The 11150-nt window shown below is 35.4% G+C and overlaps 1 pseudogene; it reads left to right on the top strand.

The window, feature by feature from the left end:
• Positions 1 to 1024: 1024 nt before the first annotated feature.
• Positions 1025 to 9359, top strand: LOC105801220 (germin-like protein subfamily 1 member 11; annotated as a pseudogene).
• The last annotated feature ends 1791 nt before the right edge of the window (positions 9360 to 11150 follow it).

Below are 11150 nucleotides of genomic sequence, written 5' to 3'. Positions count from 1 at the left end.
AATCTGGTTTCAAAGCATGTCCATTTATAGATAGTAGTCACTGAGCAGGTCCATCGTCATTTTATTTCTTTAACAATTCCGTTTTAAAAAGGAAAATAAAAAAAGAGGTTTGCCAAGTCTGAAGTGATTACTGGTTCTTAAAGAAATCTGAAGGAATCATTCTTCAACTACTCTACACCCTCATCCTCATCGAACTGGTCGTTTTTACATACCCAATATCGTCTTAACTACGCTACTGACTTTGAATGTATATATATATACACAATTGATAAGCCTCTAGCAGTATTTCAAAGTTGCAGTGCTCCTATATATCCATAGAATGGTGAAAACTATATGCAGATTACATTTAATGCAACCGGGCTTTTATGAAGATGTCCATGCACGTGTATATTCAGAGAGATATAAAACCACAAGTATTGAATCATTCCGAGGCGCTTTTCTTGCAAATACTTCTTACTTAATCAAGCTATTTTATTTGAATTAATTAATAGATGTTGAAGCTGGTTAATAGGCCGGCCTGGAAAAACAGTTTCTCTAATTTTTTTTAAAATATAAAATAGAATTGAGATCACTAATTGCAAAAGGAGATGATAATGAGGGAAAAAGATCATGTCAAAGGTTTCAATAGTTAATCTCCCTCAACCCACAATGGCGTCTCTTTCACACTTTAACCAAGCCCAGCTGCTGGCACTTTATGTTTAAACACTGCCAAATGGCAAAATGTTTCCAACTAGGATTATTGTTAACATTATTTTCATTGTATCTTGCATGAACAGGGTTGCCTGCCCGCAGCCTTAGCAACCTTGGGTATCTCCTAAGGTCAACGTTCGAATGGATCAAGTTGCATTAAGTACTACAAAAGACATAATTTAATTACAGGTTTGACTACTTCCATGACAAAGATACTGATGTAAGCATTGGAAGTGGGAAGAGACAAGGGTAGTAGTTGAAGAACAATTCATCAGAAATGGAAAAACATAGACTAGCTCAAAGAATGTTCTGTATAAATAGTCATGTTCTGCAGCAGAGTTCCTCATCCTCTCCAAAGCAATCAAAATTCCATTTATCACAATGAAAACTACCCATTTCATCCTAGTATTTTGTCTCTTGGCTCTGGCTTCCCCATTTGCCTATGCATCTGATCCCAGTCCTCTCCAAGATTTCTGCGTAGCCATCAATGACCCCGAGGATGCTGGTAAGTTTTGTTTTTATCTCTTCTTCTTAAACAAATTATAAAAAATGATTTTTTAGCCCGGTTTAACCAGTCCATACTAGCTCGCAGGTCAACTAGTTTTTTACCTCTCATCGGATCGATACCCTAGCTAATTCTTGACCCAATCGATCCGGTCCAGTTTAAATAACATTAAATTTTAGAATTTCTTATGTTTTTAAAATAGTTTTGAAAACATCTTTTTAATCTTTTATTTTTAAATAGTTTTATTTTTTAAATTTTTTTAATTTTTTAAAAACTTATATATACTTTTTATTTTTTATTTTTTTATGTTTTAAAATAGTTTCCATAATGATTTAACTTGTTCTTTTCTTGTGTTTTAAGCTATATTTATTATGTACACGTATGCCACTTAAGAGGCAAAATTGTTGCGCACTTTAGCGACAACCATTCCTTAGCTGATTCAACTATAGGAACATAAGCAAGTATCAGCATTAATTGGTGCAAGAAGTTTCTATTTGGAATGCAAGGTTAGGTCAATCCTGCATGAAGTTCGACTATAGCAACATAAGCAAGTAATGTTTTCTTTTCCTTTAAATATACAATTTTTTCGTTGAAAGATAATTTTCTTAATCATCATATACTACTCCACAAGTCAAACAATGCAGTTCGACACACCTTAAAAAAGCAACATTAGATTGCATAAACCAGATTATAATAGATTACACGAACAATAAAAGAAACACTCCATCACTACTAGAAAACATGACACCCCTAAAGCATGTTGCTTTTTGCCAAAGAGTGAGCTATCTCATTAGCCACTCATAACACCATAGAGAAAGCCACTTCTCCAATCTTATTCAATGACTAGTTTTATCTTACTTTTTCTGTTTAAGTTAATGGCACATTTAACGCTCACAATTTCAGCATCTTTAAAATCTTGAATTCCTATCAGCCCCACAATCATAATGCAATACACCCCCACAACCTGAAGTCCCTAGTTTCCCGAAAGTGGAATTGTCAACATTAAACTTCTAAGCTCCTTTTACATGTGGATCCCACCGAACATTGAAATTGCTTTAACCACACAACAACATTGGACACATAAGATTGAGTCATCCTAGCAAGTCCACTCATTAATGAAAACCCCTTCCTTAACTGCCTTTAGCCAATGGTAAGCCATCGTTCTAGCTAGAAATGTAAAAATCAGAGAATATGAAAAAAAATTATTTACAAAAAAAATTATGTACTTTTGAAAGGTAAGAACCGAATTGGCAAAAAAAATTGTAAATGTTGAGGGCTAAAAAAGTTGTTCTACCTTTGACAATGTTAACTTTAACGGCAAAAATTAAACAAAGGGACAAAAAAATTTTAAATAAAAAAGCACAGAAATTTAAAATATAGGGACTAAGTTTTAAATTTTGAAAGAGTACAAGAACCTTTGACATATTTAAATTTAAATATTAGAAAGGGAATGACAAACGGATATAAAATGCTAATGTAATTAGATAAAATTGTAAAGGATGTCCAAACATGCCTAGTCACTTTGATTCAATCCAGAATTGGAATATATCATATACCTAATCACTTGATTTTGACTGGGTAAAGTCTGTATATTCGATTTTGTACAACATTGGATAAGCCTACACCAAATTTACCACATTCTTAATATATCAAACTCTTTGCTATTGCATCATATCGTATTTGTTAGTTCATGGCATTGCTGACTAGCAATAAACTTGTATTAAACAAACCGGTGTGATCACTCAAACTAATATGATTCGAAGTCTGTGAGGTAACTGAAGCCTTGAAGTTTACTTTTCTGTACTAGGAAAAATTCAAGTCATTAATTAGGCTTAAAAATATTTTATTACAAAGTTGGCAACGAATTGGATCAGTGATTAATTCAAAGCTCATTTTTGGGTAATTGCAGTGATCAACAGACTTGGAAAGTTTCGCTCTTGCATGCATGTTTCATTGAACTTGCAAGAAATTGACAATGTTGTGGATGTGATAAGCACAGATGTGAGTACAAACGAACATACCAGAATAGACTATGTCAACTGAGATTGTATAACATGTTGATTACAGACACAATCAGAAGCCTTTAATCAAGCTTAAGTTTTTGTCTCCATAGCATTTCCTTGATCATGCTAACTAAAAGATTGACCGAGTTCAGTTTTACATACAAAACTGTCGGCTGCTTGCAGCAACTCCAAATCTAAATTAAATTATTCCCACTATCTGAATAAAAAATTACATATATATAGATTTGTTTGCATAAGGCCAGATGGAATTATTTTTGAGTTGACATTTGATGCAATATATATATTTGAAAGAAGTATTTTACAAGAAAACTTTCTTGTGACTAGCAAATTATAAGATATTAATGTATTTTCAGCACCTCCTTTTCCCCATCAACTTTAGTCTGTGAAGGAAAAGTCAAAGCCTGGATAAGAAAATGTTTAGAACTGCGAGTGAATTAAGACCAATTCCACGACATATATTGCAATGATGTACGAGGAGAACAGAACTAGAAAGTGTAGTGGTTGAAGACTGATTCACCTCCTAATAAGAAATGACTAATTGTGAAGGCAAACGCCTAGTCTTCACGTACTTGATGAAAGGCAAATCAGGACGAGTTCTTTTGTTTCAATGCCTATATATAGACCTGTTTGCCATGCAGGATTTCCCACCCCTCTCCCAAGTAGTAGCATACATTTCGTGCTTGCACATCAATTATGATGAAACGAATTCAACTTTTCGTTGCAGCTTTTGCCATCTTGGCCTTCAGTTCCTTATTAGCCTCAGCTTCTGATCCCAGCCCCTGCAAGATGTTAAGATAATGTGTTAAAGATTGCTGCCATTTAAATTTTTTCTGTTACTAATTTTTGAATAATTCTCCTCGACTTTAGGAGATTAGTTTTTTGATTTGTTTGGTATATTGTTACCATTTTTTTAGCAAATTTTTAGAACCTCTTTTTTCTATTTTTAGCTTGAACTTTTGTATTTAAATAGTTGAGGTGCAAATCAATTAATATATTCCAGTCTTCAATTATTTTTCTACTTAAAAACTTTCCGTCTCTTCTTTTTGCTTCAAATCTCTCGATCAACCATCAAAGTTCGTGTTCTAAACACCAACAATTGGTATCGGAGCTGTTTTCTTGAGGGATCTGTGAGGTTATTTGCGTGTTAAGATGGAAGGAGGATCCAATTTTTCAGTTGTTGCACCACCAGTCTTCGATGGAGACAATTACCAGATGTGGGCAGTTCGCATGGAGACTTACTTGGAGGCTTTGGATCTTTGGGAACCTATAGAAGAGGATTACGAGGTCCCACCTCTTCCAGCAAATCCTACTGTGGCACAGATTAAAGCACAAAAGGAAAAGAAGACAAGGAAATCAAAGGCAAAAGCTTGCTTATTTGCAGTTGTGTCTCAAATGATTTTCACACGAATAATGTCTCTGAAATCAGCAAAGGAAATCTGGGATTACCTCAAGGCTGAGTACGAAGGAGATGAGAGGATTCGTGGAATGAAAGTCTGAATCTAATCAGGATTTCGAGTTGCAGAAGATGAAGGAGTCTGAGTCAGTGAAAGAATATTCTGACAGACTTCTCAGCATTGCCAACAAGGTGAGATTGCTTGGTTCTGAGTTGAACGACTCTAGAATCGTAGAAAAGCTGTTGGTCACTGTTCCAGAGAAGTTTGAAGCCACCATTACTACTCTAGAGAACACCAAGGACCTGTCAAAGATCTCTCTTGCAGAGCTCTTGAATGCTTTACAAGCACAAGAGCAAAGAAGATCCATGAGGCAAGAGGGAGTGATAGAAGGGGCCTTACCTGTCAAGCATCAAGACAACAACAGGTATAAAAAGAAGAAAAATTTTAAGAACTAATCGACGAGTGGAGAAAATTTATCAGACAATTATCAGAAGAGCAAAAGAGGAGGTGTCAAGAAATCCTACCCACCTTGTCACCATTGTGAGAAGAAAGGTCATCCACCATTCAAATGTTGGAAAAGACCTGACGCCAAATGCTCCAAATGCAATCAACTTGGACATGAAGCAGTGATTTGCAAGGTCAAAGGCCAGGTGTAAGAAGTAGATGCACAGGTAGTTGATCAAGAAGAAGAAGATCAATTGTTCGTGGTTACTTGTTTCTCAGGCAGAGAATCAAGTGAGAACTGGTTGATTGATAGTGGGTGCACAAATCACATGACGTATGACAATGAGCTCTTCAAGGAATTGAGAAACACTGAAGTCAAAAGAGTGAGGATTGGAAATGGTGAGTACTTGGAAGTTAAGGGAAAAGGCACAATAGCTATTACAAGCTATGAAGGTACAAAATTCATTTCAGATGTTTTATTTGTACCTAAAATTGATCAAAATCTCTTAAGTGTTGGCCAGTTGCTGGATAAAGGCTATAAAGTGCTATTTGAGAATAAGCAGTGCTTGATCAGAGATGCTAATGGCAAAGACTTGTTCAATGTCAAAATGAAGGGAAAAAGTTTTGCTCTCAATCCAATGGAAAAGGAGCAAATGGCTTTTAAATCCAGAGTTAGTGCTACTGAGACTTGGCACAAGAGACTTGGGCACTTTCACCATCAAGGATTACTTCAAATGCAGTCGAAGAAGCTAGTGGAAGGACTTACAGACATTGATGATGATCTACCTCATTGTCAAGCTTGTAAATTTAGGAAACAACATAGACAACCCTTTCCTAAACAAGCTTGGAGAGCCTCGAAGAAGTTACAGCTTGTTCATACTGATCTTTGTGGTCCTCAAAGAACGCCTTCGTTAAATTGTAACCTTTATTACATAGCCTTTATTGATGATCTAACAAGAATGTGTTGGATTTTTTTGTTGAAGCAAAAATTAGAAGTTGCTGGTGTGTTCTGGAAATTCAAAGCTAGAGTTGAGAATGAAAGTGGATGCATGATTCATATTTTAAGATCTGATAATGGCAAGGAGTACACTTCAGAAACTTTTAATAGGTTTTGTGAAGAGGCTGGAATTGAGCATCAGCTGACGGCGCCATAAACTCCACAACAAAATGGAGTCAGTGAAAGGAGGAACAAATTCATAATGGAGATGACTCGATGTATGCTTCATGAGAAAAGTCTTCCAAAAAGCTTTTGGGGAGAAGCTGTAAACACTGCTGTGTTCTTGGAAAATCAGATTTCAACAAAAGCTGTGAAGGATCAGACGCCATTTGAAGCTTGGTATGGTTACAAACCTTCTTTAAAGTTTCTTAGAGTGTTTAGTTGCCTATGTTTCACTTACATTCCATAGGTCAAGCGTGATAAGCTTGACAAAAAGGCAGAAGCTGGCATTTTTGTTGGGTATAGCACTGTATCTAAAGCTTACAGAATCTTTCAACCACACACTGGACGTGTTATTGTGAGTAGAGATGTTTATTTTGTTGAAAATGAGCAATGGAATTGGGAAGACTCGATCAAGACGAACCAAAGGTCTAGTACACCAAATCGTTCTACAATTGGCAGCATGTTAGAAGAGCTTGAAGATGAAGGGCAAGATGTTTTGGCTGATGATACGCCTGTCAGAGGTACAAGGCTGCTCTCCGACATTTACCAAAGATGTAACATGGTTATTTGTGAGCCTGCAGGGTATTATGATGCAAAAAACAGTCAACATTGGATGGCTGCAATGAAGGAGGAGATTTCCATGATCGAGAAAAACAAAACTTGGGAGTTGGTTGATCGACCTCTAGACAGAAAGATAATTGGAGTAAGATGGGTGTTCAGAACGAAACTAAATCCCGATGATTCAGTTAACAAATTCAAAGCAAGACTTGTTGTGAAGGGATATGCACAAGTCTTTGGAGTCGATTATTCAGAAACATTTGCACCTGTTGCCAGGCTTGACACTGTAAGGCTGCTGTTTGCTCTTGCAGCACAAAAGAACTGGAAAGTTTTTCAGTTAGATGTTAAATCTGCATTCTTAAATGGAGTTTTGCAAGGAGAAATATTTGTTGAGCAACCTGAAGGTTTTGTAAGCAGAGGCAATGAAGACAAAGTTTACTTGCTGAAGAAGGCTTTGTATGGCCTAAAACAGGCTCCACGAGCATGGTATAGTAGAATTGATGATCATTTGATGGGACTTGGCTTTCATAGAAGTCAATCTGAGCTCACACTGTATGTCAAGCATGAAGGTACAAACACTTTAGTCATTTCTCTTTATGTAGATGACTTATTGATTACAGGGAGCAATATCGATCAAGTTAATCAGTTCAAATTGGAAATGCAAAAGGTCTTCGAAATGACAGACCTTGGTTTGATGTCTTATTTCCTTGGCATTGAGATCAAACAAAGCCAAGATGAAGTGTTCATCTGTCAAAGAAAGTATGCAAATGAGATACTTAGAAAATTTCATATGGAAGATTGCAAAGCAATGAGTACTCCTATGAATCAAAAAGAGAAGCTAATCAAAGATGATGGTTCTGCTAAAGTCATTGAAGCTGAGTTTAGGAGTTTGGTAGGTTGTCTAATGTACTTAACAGCAACCAGACCCAACATCTTGAATGCTGTAAGTATTCTCTCTAGATTCATGCATTGTCCCAATGAGACTCACATGAGAGCTGCAAAAAGAGTTATCAGATACATCAAGGGGACCTGGAATTATGGAGTAAAGTTTTCAAAGCACAGGGAATTGAAGTTGATTGGTTTCTCTGACAGTGATTGGGGTGGCTCAACTGATGATATGAAGAGTACCTCTGGTTATTGTTTTTGCCTTGGATCAGGCATGTTACCCACTGCTGAGGCAGAATTTGTGGCTGCAACAGCAATAGTTAACCAAGCTCTCTGGTTAAGGAAGATTCTTGTTGATATAAACATGGAGCAGAAGCAAAGCACAAAGATTCTAGTTGATAACCAGGCTGCCATTGCAATCTCTAACAATCCAGTCTTTCATGGGAAGACTAAGCATTTCAACATCAAGTTATTTTTTGTTCGAGAAGTTCAAAAGAGTGGTGATGTGTCTCTTTGTTACTGCAAATCTGAAGATCAAATTGCAGATATCTTCACCAAACCATTGCCACTTAGCAAGTTTGAAAGCTTCAGGAAGAAACTTGGAGTTTGCAGCATCTAAACAAGGAGGAGTGTTAAGATAATGTGTTTAAGATTGCTGCCATTTAAATTTTTTCTGTTACTAATTTTTAAATAATTCTTCTTGACTTTAGGAGATTAGTTTTTTGATTTGTTTGGTATATTGTTACCATTTTTTAGCAGATTTTTAGAACCTCTGTTTTCTATTTTTAGCTTGAACTTTTGTATTTAAATAGTTGAGGTGCAAATCAATTAATATATTCCAGTCTTCAATTATTTTTCTACTTAAAAACTTCCCGTCTCTTCTTTTTGCTTCAAATCTCTCGATCAACCATCAAAGTTCGAGTTCTAAACACCAACACAAGATTTCTGTTGAGCCATCAATGACACCAAGAATGGTGGTACGCTATTGTTATATTATGTTTTGTTTCTTAGTACTCTCTTGTTGACTAGTATCTTTAAGTCCATAATTATGCAAGACGCTAGAGCCTTTTATCCGAAGTAACAATTTCTTCATAAGAATTCATATATTTGCATGGATTCACGATATTGACTAACCTTAGTTTGTTTCATGCAGTGTTTGTAAATGGAAAGTTCTGCAAGGACCCAAAGCTTGCCAATGCAGAAGACTTCTTCTACTCAGGGCTTAATATCCCTAGAAACACCTCAAATCCGGTTGGATCAACTGTGACTCGTTAATATGGCACAAATCATCGGGACTTAACACTCTCGGCATATCTATAGTTCGAATTGACTATGCTCCATATGGTGGCCTAAACCTCCTCACACGCACCCTCTCGCAACGGAGATCCTTGTGGTTTTGGAAGGCACACTTTATTCGGTTTCATTACATCCAACACAGATAACCGCCTCATCACCAAAGTCCTAAACCACGGTGATGTGTTTGTTTTCCCTGTCGGTCTCATCCACTTCCAATTCAATATCGGGAATACCAAAGCAGTTGCATTTTTGGTCTCAGCAGACCAAAATCCAGAGTTATCACGATTGCAAATGCGATTTGGCTCTAACCTCCCATTAATCCCGATGTTCTCACTAAGGCCTTCCAGTTGGACAAGAATATTGTTACCTATCTCCAATCCAAATTTTGGTGGGACAACAATTAGTTCATTTAAATATATGGGAATAAAATTTCTTCAATCATAAGTTGTGATTGTTTTGTTCTAAATAATGTGAGTTTTTATTAATAATGTGCCCGAATGATGCTTATGGCATGGTTTCTAGTTTGCTAGTGTACTTGCAATGTTAAGAGCTAGTGACTTATGTTTCCATGTTAAGTTTTTTCATCTTGCATTTTGTATCAAGATTTACTTTCGATACTTGCTATTTTTTTCGATAGGGATTATTTTAAATTGGTGTTACAACCTCCCACTTAACATATCACGTGGTGTTTTCGGTGTCAATACTTTCTTGTAAGCTATCATATTAGGTCATTTTGTAAGTTATATTTCTAAAAAATTATGTATACTTTATTGCTAGAATTATGACTCATCATAGTATATTTATAATTAATTTAATCATTTTTCTACTAATTTTTTATTTATTAAAAATTATACATTTTATAATTAACCAATTTTTACTCATTATTATTTATAATTATTAATTTTATTGGTTAATAAATCGTGGGTGAATCTTATATATCATATACATCAATTAACTTATACTAACAAATGGTTGGAAAAAGCAGCCCTGGACTTTCTCCCTAAGAATTTGGATTGAGTTTAAATCCTAGGGCCATTATTGTTTGGAAAGTTTACCTGAATACTAGCCCCAACCCAAGCAAAATTAGGCTCAAACCTTAAAATCAATTAACTTATTATATTTGTATGTCAAAAATTTCAGAGTAAATTATATTGTTAGTTACTCTAAATTGGGCTTGTCTCTAATTTGGTCACCCCAATTTTATTTTTTTAATTTGGTCACCCAAAAAAATTATCAAATTGGTCACTCCACTAATAAATGGTAACAGAAGACTAATGGTGCATTTATACTAAAAATTTTGGAGTTAACAAAATAGGAACTACCCCTATTTAGAGTGATTAATAGGTAGTTTACTCAAATTTCGGCGTGACTAAGGTGGAAATTCACCACTAATAAAGGATGTCCAAACATGCTTAGTCACTTTGATTTAATCCAGAATTGGAATATATCATGTCGAAACTATTTTTTTGAAAATGGGGTCGACTTTAATTTTGAAAACGAAAACGAATATGAGAGTTGCCACCAATCTTTTTTAATGAGGTGTGATCGGGTCACCTCGAAAAATAGTTATTTTTATAAACGATTTGATTTATTAAAACAACAATTTTGGTCCACGAAATTCAGAAAGATGGGTTAGGGAGTCTGTTACGTACGAGGAAGGATTAGCACCCTCGTAACGCCCAAAAATTGGTACCTAGTTGATTAATTAGTGTCTTAATGTTGAAAAATTTGTAAAAATTTTAAAATACGATCCTTTTATTCAAAAAGACACTTGTGTAAATCAAATTACATGCTAAGACCCCCTTATTTCAGAGAGATAAAATGTCACACCCAATGAGTTAGGATATGATGTTTCTCATCCTCAAAAATGAACTTGTCCTTTGATTTTTAAAACTCATGCAATGAAGTTTAAAAAGGATATTCAATTGTTTAAGTCAGATGAAAAATTGAAGCCCAGTAAGTTAGGGCACAATTTCTCTAAATTCCAAACATAGAATATTGCCTTTAAAAAAAATCCTCGTCTCGAGAGAACAAAATGTCATATCCAATGAGTTAGGACACAACGTATCGAATCCCCGAGAATGAGATTTTTATTTATATGTTTTGATTAAAAAAAGGATACTCGATTACTTAGATTCAACGAGGAAAATTGGAACCCAGTAAGTTAGGGCACAATCTTCTCGGAGACCCCAAAT

Source organism: Gossypium raimondii, chromosome 11, assembly GCF_025698545.1.
Source record: "Gossypium raimondii isolate GPD5lz chromosome 11, ASM2569854v1, whole genome shotgun sequence".
Taxonomy (NCBI): domain Eukaryota; kingdom Viridiplantae; phylum Streptophyta; class Magnoliopsida; order Malvales; family Malvaceae; genus Gossypium; species Gossypium raimondii.
Note: the sequence above shows the minus strand (reverse complement) of the source record. Positions and strands in the feature narration are given on the sequence as shown.